Source organism: Amphiura filiformis, chromosome 7 (genome assembly GCF_039555335.1).
Source record: "Amphiura filiformis chromosome 7, Afil_fr2py, whole genome shotgun sequence".
Classification (NCBI taxonomy): Eukaryota; Metazoa; Echinodermata; class Ophiuroidea; order Amphilepidida; family Amphiuridae; genus Amphiura; species Amphiura filiformis.
Window position 1 is genome coordinate 13,771,323 of NC_092634.1, and position 15,446 is coordinate 13,786,768.

The following is a 15,446-nucleotide window of genomic DNA, read 5'->3' on the forward strand; positions in this document are numbered from 1 at the left end:
CGGGTCTGTGTGTATCCCCTTCTCGGACACAATATGCCCCAAATACCGGACCTCTTTCTGTAGTAGGGAACATTTGCTTGGCTTGACCTTCAGCCCGGCACTCCCAAATCTGTCAAACACTGAGGACAACCTTGTCAGGGACTCTTCAATTGTACGGCCAAATACAATGACGTCATCTAGGTAGACCAGCAACGCTTCCCAACGCAGGCCTGCCAGCACATTGTCCATCAACCTCTCAAACGTGGCAGGTGCGTTGCACAGCCCAAAGGGGAGTACATTCCAGGAATACAGGCCACTTGTTGTCCTGAATGCAGACTTGTCACGGGCATCTTCGTCCAGCTCTACTTGCCAGTAGCCTGACGCAAGGTCCAAAGTAGAAAAGAACTTCGCCTCTCCTAGCGCATCGAGCGAGTCGTCAATCCGCGGAAGCGGATAAGCGCTTTTGACGGAAGCTTCGTTCAATTTCCTATAATCTAAACACAGCCTCTTTGACCCATCCTTCTTCTTCACAAGAACCACTGGACTCAGGGGCGGATCCAGGAATTTTCAATAGAGGGGGCGCCGAGCCACCGCCACCGCCGCCGCGGCTCGGCGCCCACACAAAGTCAGGCGCCACTCTGCAAAAATACACAGAGTCAGGCGCCGATCTGCACAAAATAGAGGGGGCGCGCGCCGCGTGCGCCCCCTCTAAATCCGCCACTGGGACTTGCCCATGGACTGTCAGAAGGTTGTATCAGACCCTTGTCCAATAACTCAGCCACCTGTCTCTCAACTTCTGTCCTCTGCTCAGGTGAAGAGCGTCTCAATGGCTGTCTAATAGGCTGGGCACCCTGTGTGTCAATGCTATGCTGGACTAACTTGGTACGCCCTATGTCATACTCGCCCTTCGAGAATATGTCCTGATACTTGACAAGCAACTCGAAGATCTGTCTCTTCCCCTCAGGCTCTAAGTCAATGGCACATCGCTCATACAACTCTTTTAGATGCTCTGGAAGTTCCACTTCTGCTCCCACTTCTTCACATCTGCGTACCGACTGTTCGCATTCAACTTCAACATCTTCCTCCTCAATCTGGAGCAAACGGGCAACTACCTTTCCCGCCTTAAGCACCTTTTCTTCTGAGCCCAAATTCATAATTCTCACGGGTATGATCTCCAAGCTAGCGTCTACTACGGCTCGGGCTACCATCAAGTCATCATCTTCTATCCCCTGATCTATGGGTTCCACCAAGCACATCATGCTACCTCTCCTGTTACCAGCCAAGCATGCAGGGACCACCATTTCATGTTCTGCAGGTATACGAATCTCGGATGACGTAACCAGCTTTGAATACAACGGTTTGTCATCTTTTGTGCGACAATCCACTTTCTCGCCACGGATTATCAGCTGCAGACTATCAAAATCTATTTTAGCTCCGCACTTCCTCAGAAAATTCGTTCCCAGCAAGTTATCGCTGACTTGTGCAACGTAGACTGGCACACTCTCAACATGACTACCAACTTGCACTTCCATATAGGCTGATCCCATTATCTGTACTCTGGACCCATCAGCCTGTCGCAAGTATACCTTCTCTTCTTTCAATGGTGGTCGTCTCGCCTGCGGGATCTGACGGTACTGCTCTGGTGTTAATGTTACTTTAGAGGCCCCTGAATCAACACAAAGCATTACTCTCTCTCCCTGTATGACAGTTGAAACCCATAGATCCTTTATTTCCCCAGGCTCATTCTCCCCTATCCCCAAGGCGAATTCTCTTATGTCCGTGAGAAGTTCGGTCTCCCAGGTGTCTGACTCTGATTGTTCCCCTGTCTCGCAAATTGGTTCGGTCTCCAGCCTTGGTCCCTCCTCATAGGTGGCCTCCCCCAGGACCATTGGTTTGGCCTCATTTCGTTTCCCTGCCATCTTGCAGGACAATTCCGGTACATGTGTCCTTCCTGATGACACTCAAAACATGCCAACGGGCGTTCACATTGCCACCAAGCATGATCACGGCCTCCACAATTGCGACACTCACTCCACTGGTCTACCCTTTCACCAGCTTGCTGGGGACAGGACCTCTGCATATGCCCTGGCTCTCCACATTTGAAGCATCTCCGTGGGGAGTCTTGACGAGCTGGAGGACGCGGACTCACTCTACCATTTGGCGGTGGTTGCTGTGACTTTGCTGCAGGGGATGGCCGAGGACCCTTATTAACTGGACCTTGGCCCACGCCACTCATCGTCTTCTCCATTCCTTCCACCTTCTCTAGCAAGACCCTCACCATTTCATCTTGACTTTGGTATCCAAGACTATCACTTCTCTCTCCTCTACCAGAGGCAACTTCGGGTCTGGCTTGCTTAACTGACCTCAAGTCACGCTCCATCTCGCTCACACGCGCAATCAACTCACTCACTTCAGAATATCTGGGTGAGTAGTCTCTCTCTTCAGTCGCTATTCTACTATAGCCAACCTGCTTCCCACGACCCCTGGTTTGTTCTGTCTTGCAGAATGACTCTACATTCTCAGCAAGCCCTATAGCATCCACCAGAGTTTTAGGGGTCGATCGGAAGAGTTCCTTGCGCAACTCTGTATCAGCTATCGCCCTCTTGAAATGCTCTCTGGCGATGTAATCTTTCTCCGCTTTCTCAGACTTTGGGTGCGCCAACTCCACTAGCCTTTTGATCTGCTTCCCCAGTTCACGGAGGCTCTCTCCTTGCTTTTGCTCACGCCGAGAAAGAGACAGGAAGTAATTCTCGGGACACTCACGTGGGCCGAACTCTCGTTTAAGTACCTTCACTACTTTGGCATAACGAACCTCACGTGGATTAATATCATTCACATTCAGCGTGGCCAGTGCCTCGTCTTGGCAACAAGAAAACATCTGGAAGGCTGCCTCCCTATCCGACCAGCCATTGTAGTCTCTACACGCATCGAACTGGGCGGCAAAGTCCTTGAATGAGCCTTTCCCATTGAACTTTGGGGGCTTCATACTTCCTCGTTTCTTAACTGTGTCGTCTGCACTCGTGGACTCATCCGTGGATGTCAATGCAGGCTTATTTTTCTTCCTTCCCCGTGACTTCTTCCCCTTTGAAGGCTTCTTTTTATTTGACTTTACTCCTGAGGAAGCTTTAGTCTCATCGTCACTAGACCCCTTGGACTCTCTCAGAAGCTTTACCGCTGACGTGCTCTTCTTAGCCTTTTTGCTGACTTTATTACGCTTGCCTTCACTCTCTGACAATGTGTCAGAGTCACTCCCACTGCTATCGCTACTCTCAGTTTCACTCTCTACTTCTATCGCCTTCTTCTTCTTTGACACCGATGCTCTCTTGGAAGACGATTTAGGCCTAAAGTCAGACTCCGATTCACTTTCACTGCTAGTTTCAGTCTCGCTAGCCAATTGTGACTTCTTCGAACCTATTTGTACCCTATTCTTCTGCTTCTTAGACTGTTTCTCTACCGCTTGACCTGACTTAGCCTCTCGGCCATACAGAGTGTCCTTTCCTTTTGTCTTTCCCGAAAGGGATCCAAACTTGGCCTCAAATTGGCTTTTCCCCTTCAGCCTCTTATCACGCCTTAAGGGGGGTGGCTGGCTTTGCTCTGCAGTGTCACTATCTTTGTGCCCTCGGCGCAGTCCTTTCCTTCTATTCAACCGACCTTGTTTCTTCGACTGCCGTCTCACTTCTTCTCCTGAATTGGAATCATCGGTCTGACAGCCTACCTCCACTCCTTCTCTGGATGGCCATGCCATATCCACAGGCCCATACTTTTGCTCACGCTCTCTGTCTTGCAATGCTCGCAATTTTGCCACTCGGAGTTCTTTCTCTCGGTCCAGACTCTCAATTTCCATTTGAAGTGCCTGACTCTCAGTGTTCTTTCCCCATTCTTGGGATTCTTTCCTCTCCCATTCTTCATGCTGTGTTATTGTAGTTTCTTCGCGTTTTCTCGCCATTTCTCGTCCCACCCTCTCACACTCTTCCTGCTCTCTACGACTATCTTGGAACTGGTTTATTCTCTCCTGCTTCTCCCGTGCTTCCTGTTCCATCAACCGTATTTTTGATCCATCATCTGTAACTCCTGCTTCCTTCCTCTTCCTCCTCTTGCATTTCCTGTTTCCTCTTTTGCCTTTCCTGTCTCTTAACTTGGGCTTCAGCCTCAAATTTCTGCATCTTACGCTCTGCCCGTGCATTTTCCTCCATTTGTTCTCTTTCCCGTTCCCTGCGTGCCATCTCCAGGTTTTGGGCATCCCGAGCTGCTTCCTCAAAAGCCCTTCTTGCATCATCAATACTCCTTTCTTCCACCTTCAACCCCCATTCCCTATCTGCAAGTTCCTTCTCGTACTCGCGCCTGACCCTATCCAGCTCTGCCATTTTCGACTGGTAGCGTTGATGTTCCTCCATCAACTCTTGGTCCGCATCTCTACTACTCACATCAAGCCTGTTCCTCGCTGCTCTCATCAGGGCATCTTGCTCTCGAGAGTCAACATCCTCACTTGCCTCCAACCTTGGCGCCATTTTCTCAGATCCCCTAGATCTAAGGTTGTACCGTCCCCATCTGCGCTCCTGTTTAGCGCCATCACCCTCAATCTCCACATCAGTAGCGGGTGCTTCTTCCTCAGACACATTTCGAGTCCTTCTTTTAACTCTCCTTTGCAACCGCTCTACTTCTCTCTTCTTCTGACTCTGTTTCTCTTCCTCAGAAGTACTATCCCTTCGTTTCCGAGCCATATTCTTAGAACGTGCAGCCTTTCGCCCTCTATCATCAGGTTCATCCCACATATCAGGGTCACTGACAGCGCCTGAACCACTTCCGGACTCACTCTCAATATCACTTTCATTACTGCCTGCCTCCTCCCGTTGCTCTGGTTCAACCTTGCCCTCCGTTGACTTTAACTCCAATGCATTACTGTCACCGGGCCGAGGCCCTTCCCACTTCGCCTTCCATCCAGGACTACCTCCATCTTTTCCTACTTCACTTCCCGACATTGCTCAATACACACACTGATCCTCTATTGTTACTTCACTTGCGCTTCCACCTCTCTTTGAATTCACGGTCTTCCAAGACTTCGGGTTAACCACTTGCTCAACTTCCTCGACTTGCTACTCTCCGTTCACACCACCGCAGTTTCTGGGTCCATCTAACTCACAACTCCTCCTAATCTCAAAACAAATCCCACCGCTGCCACCACTTGTGACGGGACCGAGCGGCTAGGTACTTAGCAAGTGGTTTTATAGGTGGGCTTGCCGGAGCTAGAATCCGACTATGCACTGGAGGAGTCTGTGATGGACCTCAAAGAAAACTGCAGTGATATCTCGTTTTACTTCAACAATGTATACTGATTTATTCGTGGCACTTGTCTTATCTGTATTACATACTACGGCTTCCAGAACATACTTTATCTCCACAAAGCAATACCATCTCACATATCGATCAACACTAGCTTTTAATCTGGCCAGCAGGCTGTCTCGCGCGTCACAATAACCGGGCAGCAGGTAACAGTAAACACAAGTTGCCGTACCACCAATAACACGCTACACAACGGCAACAGTCTGATTTGTAAACCCTAAAACACGCCACACCAGAATCTAGAACGATCATCACCGGAGTAAATAAGAAAAATGTGTTAATATAATTATATAACATGTTAGGCCTACAAAAATCTAAGTTATTTAGTACAAAATGAAAATTTGGGCATAGTGGTCCCGCGAAGCGCCATGCTAATATCGACGACACTTGCGTACGACATGCAAGCATGTAGTGGCAAGGTATCATCACAAAGTTTGACAAATATGATATAAAACACAACTACCTATTGGCATACGAAAAATTGGGCAGCATGGCCCCACGCGGCGCATGCCAATAGGTATAATACATGCAAATGACATATAATATGCATTGGCACATATTAATATTTTGAAAAATACCTCTAAGTTTTTGAACGCAATTGAAAATTTGCACATAGAGGCCCCTCTCTAGGTGCAGACCAGATTTTCAACAATACATAAAAGATGACATACGTATGTATCTTTCCGATACATGACGTATATATCTCTATGCATCATCATTCTTAGAATTACGACATGGTAAACAACAATACAGATTTCAACAGACTATGTGTTATAAACAATAGCTCCATACAAACCATTAGGCCCTACTATACCATTAGGCCTTGTCACTACCTCCATCACTCAGGATTTGGATTGGTCTACTACCTCCACCACTCAAAACTCAAGCCCTCCATCACTCAAAACTCGGACCGACTAACTCCTCCATCACCCAAACTCGGACCAGTCAAACTCCTCCATCACCCAACTCGGACTAGTCAAACTCTCCTCCAAATACCCGCAGTACCAGGGCACCAGCCCACGTTGCACCAGGACACCAGCCCACGTCGCACCAGGACACCAGTCCACGTAGAACCAGGACACCAGTCCACGTAGAACCAGGACACCAGTCCACGCAGAACCAGGACACCAGTCCACGTAGAACCAGGACACCAGTCCACGTAGAACCAGGACACCAGTCCTACCCGACGGGTTCCTCCTCTCTACTACCCTTAACTCTCCAAATATCACTCTCCGCAGTATTAGGCCCCCAGACCTCCTCCCTGCTACCATTAACTCGCCAAATATTACCCTCCGCAGTAATTAGGCCCCCAGACCTCCTCTCTGCTACCATTACCCGATGATGTGTCCTGGGCTGCGCCACGCTACTGCATGGGCCCCTTGGACCTTCTCCTCCTTTATGGATCCGTGCTCCTTGCTCCGTGCTCCTCTCTCTCTCCCGCACTGAAAAGCAAACATACACGTGCACGTAACCACAACACAATGTCTGTTGAAATCACACATGACAATGATAAAAATATACCATATCATCTTACCAATAACTTTCCGTGAGCACTTAACATCCACATATTATAAAAATAAAAATACATGAATATTTAAATACACTTCACACACTTTATATGAGATCATAGGCCCTGCACACGACATGTTTTGTAATAAAGACCTAATTAATTTAAAATAGTATCTGGGCGTGACTTGCGCGAGTTTCACATAAATACTCTGATCCAAATGTTAAAGCCTCCATAATTTGACAAAATATAATTCCGTTATTAAACAATTGCTTTTAGCTGAGGCTACAATGTTTGCATACTAATAATAATCATGAATAATGCCAAAAATCAGACAATATAAATAAACACATAATAAATTGTGAAGAGTGTGGAAGAGAGAATATTATTTTCCAAACGAAAATAATATAACGCGAAAATATAATAATCCCTATTAATATTATGCACAACTCGCCATCTCAAATAATTAATTAAATCCAAGATCCAAAATATTATTCGGGAAAACCTGAGTAACGCAATTAGCGCATGTACATGTATATGCGCTACTTAGTAATGCGCTGTGCGGTACGTATACCTTTGACCTCATTGATATGCACAATCTGGCACGTCCGCCATCTAGCAATAATGGAACCCAAATAAATTTAATTATAAAATAATCTAAGATAGACGAACTAAATCAGCAATTTCTCTCTTTCCGCTTCACCTAGAAAGTTCTGTTATATACCAACATGAGCAGCAAAGAATACCATATTGTTTAGAACATATGATTTTGAAATACGAACACGATAAAGCATGATTTTGGGGGTGAATTTGTGGCCAAACCCGATAAGAAATGTGCAGAGATGCTATGCTTTCCGTATACACGCACACGGAAAATAAAACAACGAAGCATCACTCGAATTGCTCACACAAAATCGCTCCAAAACACATCCTAAAATTAATTTCATGACTCCCAAATCACCTCTACGTGTTCTATACATAATAATCTAAGATGAGTTGGAATGATTGAATTCCTAGTATCATTTATAATAATAAAAATAATAAAAGAATAACGAAAGAACAAGAGAAATATAATTACCTAGAACGATCATCACCGGAGTGGGGAAATTTCCACTCCAGCGAGACTGCATGGTAAGCAGCCAATCAGCGAGGCTTATTACCAGTTAATTGATTGATTGATAATGACGTAATGCAAACGAAAATTCGCCTTTAAAAAGGCGCACTACGTGATTTGGATAGCAAAATTAAAGGATACTACTTTATAATATTTAATATTTCGAATCCCGTCACATTACTTTGAAAATTGCATACATTTCTGTATTTTAATTTTGTATCTAATAGTTGTATATTTTATATAAATTGCATGTTGATAATGATGTATTGCAGGGCCCCGTGTTAGACCAGCTATTAGCTGAATTGGGCTACCCTGGATAAATATGAATAAAATAAATACATTTTTTCAGGTATTGTTGTGTATGCAAAAGCTGACCAAATAGGGGATTTCCACCATTTTTCAAAAAAATAAAACAAAATATTCGGCCTGACAGTCCTCGAAAGGCCTAAAACAATTGTTTGATTGAGGTAACATAAAAAAAAGTAGGGTAGGTTGGTCAGATTTAAAAAAAAAATTTTACACACATTTTAAAGGTGGGTAACCTGATTGACAATCTCATCCCCCACTTTATCTCATGCTGATTTTGGTATCAGATGAAAGCTCATATTTTTCTCATAAACATTTTGAAATTTGGCGTTCCAAAGCGATATATTTCCGAAGAAATCATCAAAAAACTGCCGAATATATGGTATACCATATTTGAGACTAATTAGGCAGTTTTTCGATGATATCTTCGGAAATACACTGAGTTTGAACTTCTAATTTCAATATGTTTATGAGAAAAAATAGGGCCTTTCACTTGAAATCAGTATATTACATGATCATGATGATTATCATTAATAAAAACACCGTAGACTACCAATATCACACTCACACACTGTATAAATATCGGGAATTCCATTCGGCCTAACAGTCCTCGAAGTAAGGACTAAAAAAATAGTTTGATTGGCGCAACATAAAAAAAATTAGGGTAGGTCGGTCGGATTTTTTTAAACATTTTTTTACACACATTTTAAGTTGAAAATCGCTAATTTTTCTCCTTTTTTTTTAAATTTAATATTTTTAAATATTTTTTAATCCATTTTTTGCAAAACAATATGATAATATTTTAAACAACCAAAAATAACTCTCCCAGACGGGGAATTGAACTCGGTCTCCCGCGTGACAGGCGGGGATACTCACCACTATACTATCTAGGATTTGTCGGAGTCAAAGGCGAAATTTTAACGTATAGAAATTTCAATGTAGACCTATGCAAATTTTCACATGGTAAAAGCTACAAAAATAAATAAGAAAGATTAATTCTGTGTCTTTTTTTAAAATGAAATTGCCTAGAATTATTATATTTAATTATGGTATAGGGCCCTACCTACCAGAAAAACAAAATAAAACAGGCCTGCTCCGTTTTGGAATAAGCTGAGTAATGATGTATAAGAAGTTCAACAAATGTGCAAACTTTCAAGCTAAGATTCAAGTCTTAAAATTTGAGCATGTACTTGTTAAAGATGTGTTTTTATATTACTTTGAAAATTGTATACATTTCTGTATTTTAATTTTGTATCTAATAGTTGTATATTTTATATAAATTGCATGTTGATAATGATATATTGCAGGGCCCCATGTTAGACCAGCTATTAGCTGAATTGGGCTACCCTGGATAAATATGAATAAAATAATTAAAATAAATACATTTTTTCAGGTATCGTTGTGTATGCAAAAGCTGACCAAATAAGGGTTTTCCACCATTTTTCAAAAAAAATAAAACAAAATATTCGGCCTAACAGTCCTCGAAAGGCCTAAAACAATTGTTTGATTGGCGTAACATGAAAAAAAGTAGGGTAGGTCGGTCAGATTAAAAAAAAAAATTTTACACACATTTTCAAGGTGGGTAACCTGATTGACAATCTCATCCCCCACTTTATCTCATGCTGATTTTGGTATCAGATGAAAGCTCATATTGTTCTCATAAACATATTGAAATTTGGCGTTCCAAAGAGATATATTTCCGAAGAAATCATCAAAAAACTGCCGAATATATGGTATACTATATTTGAGACTAATTAGGCAGTTTTTCGATGATATCTTCAGAAATACACTGAGTTGGAACTTCTAATTTCAATATGTTTATGAGAAAAATAGGGCCTTTCACTTGAAATCAGTATATTACATGATCATGATGAGTATCATTTATAAAAACACCGTAGACTACCAATATCCATTTTTTGCAAAAACAATATGATAATATTTTAAACAACAACCAAAAAATGACTCTCCCAGACGGGGAATTGAACCCCGGTCTCCCGCGTGACAGGCGGGGATACTCACCACTATACTATCTAGGATATGTCGGAGTCAAAGGCGAAATTTTAACGTATAGAAATTTCAATGTAGACCTATGCAAATGTCCACATGGTAAAAGCTACAAAAATAAATAAGAAAGATTAATTCTGTGTCTTTTTTTAAAATGAAATTGCCTAGAATTATTATATTTAATTATGGTATAGGGCCCTACCTACCAGAAAAACAAAATTAAACAGGCCTGCTCCGTTTTGGAATAAGCTGAGTAATGATGTAAGAAGTTCAACAAATGTGCAAACTTTCAAGCTAAGATTCAAGTCTTAAAATTTGAGCATGTACTTGTTAAAGATGTGTTTTTATATTACTTTGAAAATTGTATACATTTCTGTATTTTAATTTTGTATCTAATAGTTGTATATTTTATATAAATTGCATGTTCATAATTGTTGCCTTTTAATGTTATGTATATGTATTGTAGGGCCCAATGTTAGACCAGCTATTACCTGAATTAGGCTACCCTGGATAAATATGAATAAAATAAATAAAATAAATACATTTTTTCAGGTATCGTTGTATATGCGAAAGCTGACCAAATAGGGGTTTTCCACCATTTTTCAAAAAAAAATTTAAAAAATATTCGGCCTAACAGTCCTCGAAAGGCCTAAAAATTGTTTGATTGGCGTAACATGAAAAAAAGTAGGGTAGGTCGGTCGGATTTAAAAACAAAATTTTACACACATTTTAAAGGTGGGTAACCTGCTTGACAATCTCATCTCCCACCTTATCTCATCAAAATGCTGATTTTGGTATCAGATGAAAGCTCATATTTTTCTTATAAACATATTGAAATTTGGCGTTCCAAAGGGGTATATTTCCGAAGAAATCATCAAAAAACTGCCGAATTAGTCTCAAATATGGTATACCATATTTGAGACTAATTAGGCAGTTTTTTGATGATATCTTCGGAAATACACTGAGTTGGAACTTCTAATTTCAATATGTTTATGAGAAAAATAGGGTCTTTCACTTGAAATCAGTATATTACATGACCATGATGATTATCATTAATAAAAACACCGTAGACTACCAATATCACACTGTACAAATATCGGGAATTTCATTCGGCCTAACAGTCCTCGAAGTAAGGACTAAAAAATTGTTTGATTGAGCGCATCATAAAAAATAAAAAAAAGATTTATTTTTTATTTTTTTACACACATTTTAAGTTGAAAATCGCTAATTTTTCTCCTTTTTTTTTAAATTTAAATTTTTTTTTTTATCCATTTTTTGCAAAAACAATATGATAATAATTATTTTAAACAACAACCAAAAAAATGACTCTCCCAGACGGGGAATTGAACCCCGGTCTCCCGCGTGACAGGCGGGGATACTCACCACTATACTATCTAGGATTTGTCGGAGGCACAGTCGAAATTTTAACGTATAGAAATTTTAATGTAGACCTATGCAAATTTCCACATGGTAAAAGCTCCGAAAATAAATAAGAGAGATTAATTCTTTGTCTTTTTTTTTTTTTGAATAAAATGCCCAGAATTATTATATTTAATTATGGTATAGGGCCCAACCTACCAGAGAAACAAAATAAAACAGGCCTGCTCCGTTTTGGAATAAGCTGAGTAATGATGTAAGAAGTTCAACAAATGTGCAGACTTTCAAGCTAAGATTCAAGTCTTAAAATTTGAGCATGTACTTGTTAATGATGTGTTTTTATATTACTTTGAAAATTGTATACATTTCTGTATTTTAATTTTGTATCTAATAGTTTTATATAAATTGCATGTTGATAATGATGTATTGCAGGGCCCCATGTTAGACCAGCTATTAGCTGAATTGGGCTACCCTGGATAAATATGAATAAAATAAATAAAATAAATACATTTTTCAGGTAGGCCTATCATTGTGCAAAAGCTGACCAAATGGGGGTTTTCCACCATTTTTCAAAAAAAAAAAAAATGTTCGGCCTAACAGTCCTCGAAAGGCCTAAAAAATTGTTTGATTGGCGTAACATGAAAAAAAGTAGGGTAGGTCGGTCGGATTTTTAAAAGGGGGCGGCCAAAACGAAGGGGCGGCGGAAGACGAAGGGCGGCGGAAGACGAAGGGGCGGCCAAAATAGGGGCGGCAAAAATGATGGGGCGGCAAAAAGAATTAGTAAAGAAAAAAGGGCTGAAAATTTGAAAAGTATAAAAATTTTGGAAGAAATGGTTGCTTTTAGGGCGGTTTTTTTTGTTTGCTCTTCACTTTTCAAACCACCGGAAAAAAAATTGGGTCAACCTTTTCGGGCTGTTGGGGAAGGGGCGCCAAAATTGAATTTTCTTATTATATATGGATTATGTGCAGTGCAATAACTTTTGTTGTTATAATATTTATAGTGTATTTAATGTGAATAAAGGCATTTTGCCTGACATACTACCGTATGTCAAAAGAAAAAAAAATTGAATTTTCTTCAGGCCCCGGGGTTGGAGCGGCCACGGTACGCCACTGTGAATGCTCATATTTTTCTCATAAACATATTGAAATTTGGCGTTCCAAAGCGGTATATTTCCGAAGAAATCATCAAAAAACTGCCGAATAGAATAGGGCCATTAGTAGTATACCATATTTTATACCACATTTACAAAAAACATTTACATGTTCTTTTTGCATGAGTGCTTGAAAGGGATGACATTTTATGTTATACGTAAGTTTTAAAGAATTTGATTTTCCAAATATATCAGGTCACCTTCCTTTAAGTTGAAAATCGCTTTCAAGTTTTTCTTCTTTTTTTAAATTTTAATCTTTTTTAATTTTTTTATCCATTTTTTGCAAAAAAAAATAAGAAAAAAGTCTAGGGTCGGGCCTATTTTTAAGGTCGCTCGGGTTACGCCAATCAAACAATTTTTTAGGCCTAAACTTCATTACTTAATTATGCATAGGCCTCCATCTTGTGAAAATGTTGACCTTTGTCACATCATCAATTGATGATGTACATTTTTTCCCAGTGGCGTGCGCAAAGGGGGGGGGGCAGGCCCCCCGCTTTTGTTGGTCATTCGGGGATTCGGGGGAAAATGTTCAAAACGTCAAAATTTGCTCCTAATCAGACTCCAGTTGGGGGGACCATAGACATACCAACAACCTGCCCCCCAGTGGCGTACCGTGGCCGTCCTTCCCGGGGGCTGAAGAAAAGCCAATTTTGCCGCCCCTTCCTCAACAGCCCGAAAAGGTTGCCCCAATTTTTTACGGTCGTTTGAAAAAGTGAAGAACAAAAAAAAAAAAAAATTATTTTATAATGATTTATATGCGCTACCACCACAAAAAGCAACACATTTTAATGTATAGTACAATTTTTTCACATTTTCCGCCCTTTTTTCTTTACTAATTCTTTTTGCCGCCCTTCTTCTTCCGCCGCCCTTATTTTTGCCGCCCCTTCTTCTTACCACCGCCCCTTCGATTTTGCCGCCCCTGCTTTGACCCCCCCAAAAAAAAAAAAAACTGTATACATATAAATAAGTTAGAGAACATGGATCACTTCCAAGATTTTATGTGGAACCGTAGGGTTTAAACCTTCTCAATTGATTTTGAGTTTACTGTTTCCCTCCCGCATCCAAAATTGAGAATTGCAAAATATTTAATTATTTGACATTTTCTCTGTTCAATGACATTTTAATTACATTAATTTGCTACCGGTACCTTCTTACTTTGATCATCTTAACTGTGATGCTGAATGAAACAAGTAACACCCCTGCATCAGCATTAGCCTACATGTACCGGTATCAATTATACAATCTGAGACAAGAATACCGTGGGGTGGGGTATGGACGTTTGGACAGTATTTTTGTGGCCGGACATGAGAGCACATCAGGCATATCGAATTGCATTCTGAATACGAAGAATGTCCTTCTGATATCAAATAATTTTGATTTTTTTTTAAATTCGCGATATATAATACGCATTTTATGGCAAATGATTAAAAAATTATATTTTTGATATTTAACAGTCCTCGAAGTAAACTTAATAAATCTTATGATATGTACTTAAAGTGTATAAAGCTGGGAAGAAAAGCCGACGATCAATTGAGAATTTAGACCTCTCGTATTTAAGATATGGAATTTTTTCCCCAAAACACCAAAATAAATTAGGTCTTTTGGGGGATATCAATAATATGAAAGGTCAAAATTTTCAATTGATCGTCGGCTTTTCATCCCAGCCATACACTTTCAGTACATGTCATTAGATTTATAAAGTTTAAATATCAAAAATTTTTAAAATATCAAATTATCGCGAATTTCTAAAAATCAAAATTATTTGATATCAGAAGGACATTCTTTATAATTATTCAGAATGCAATTCGATATAGGTCTGGTGTACTCTCAGCTCCCACAAAAAAAAACACGTGAAAACGTCACTAAACGTTTTATCCCATTCTAGTCTCAGATAAAATCAACCATAGTTATTATAATAACCCGCAGGGCCAAAATGTATTGTTGATATTTGGGGACCGTTCACAAACACTTGTTAGGGAGGGCCTGATGCAAAAGGGGGGGCTGAAACTTTTGACCCTCCTAAGGGGGGGCCTGAAAAAATGACCTCAAACTTTCCTGGAAAAATTGAGTTTATATGCTTTTCTATGGGGTTGACCTATTTTTTTTATTGCAACGGGGGCCCCCCTGAACTAATTTGAGGTCTGTAAAGGGGGGGCCCCGAAAAATTTTCACGATGAAATTTTTTTTTGCATCAGCCCCCCTTTACAGACCTCAAAGCTTGGTTGTGACAACTAGTTTGAAAATAAAGAAAACAGTATTGTAATTAAGTTGCATTAACTTATTTTGGAAAAAATAATGGCCAAAAAAGGAGAAAAAAATTCTCTAACATTTGTCTCCCAATTTAAAGATATGATAATACTTTAAACAACAACAACATAAAAATGACTCTCCCAGACGGGGAATTGAACCCCGGTCTCCCGCGTGACAGGCGGGGATACTCACCACTATACTATCTAGGAATTGTCGAATACACAGGCGAAATTTTAACGTATAGAAATTTTAATGTAGGCCTATACAAATTTTCACATAGTAAAAGCTCTAAAAATAAATAAGAGAGATTAATTCTTTGTCTTTATTGAATAAAAAATGCCTAGAATTATTATATTATGGGAAGAAATTTTTTTATAACGCTGGCACCCTAAAAAAAATTAAAATAAAACCGTATAGT

The 15,446-nt window shown here is 40.3% G+C and overlaps 3 non-coding genes across 3 annotated transcripts; all 3 read right to left on the minus strand.

Moving 5' to 3' along the window:
• Positions 1 to 10,210: 10,210 nt before the first annotated feature.
• Positions 10,211 to 10,282, minus strand: Trnad-guc (transfer RNA aspartic acid (anticodon GUC)). The gene has a single exon. It is a non-coding gene; the product is annotated as a tRNA-Asp (tRNA).
• Positions 10,283 to 11,578: 1,296 nt separating this feature from the next.
• On the minus strand, positions 11,579 to 11,650 carry Trnad-guc (transfer RNA aspartic acid (anticodon GUC)). The gene has a single exon. It is a non-coding gene; the product is annotated as a tRNA-Asp (tRNA).
• A 3,515-nt stretch (positions 11,651 to 15,165) lies between these two features.
• Trnad-guc (transfer RNA aspartic acid (anticodon GUC)) lies at positions 15,166 to 15,237 on the minus strand. Its single transcript has one exon. It is a non-coding gene; the product is annotated as a tRNA-Asp (tRNA).
• Positions 15,238 to 15,446: the final 209 nt, after the last annotated feature.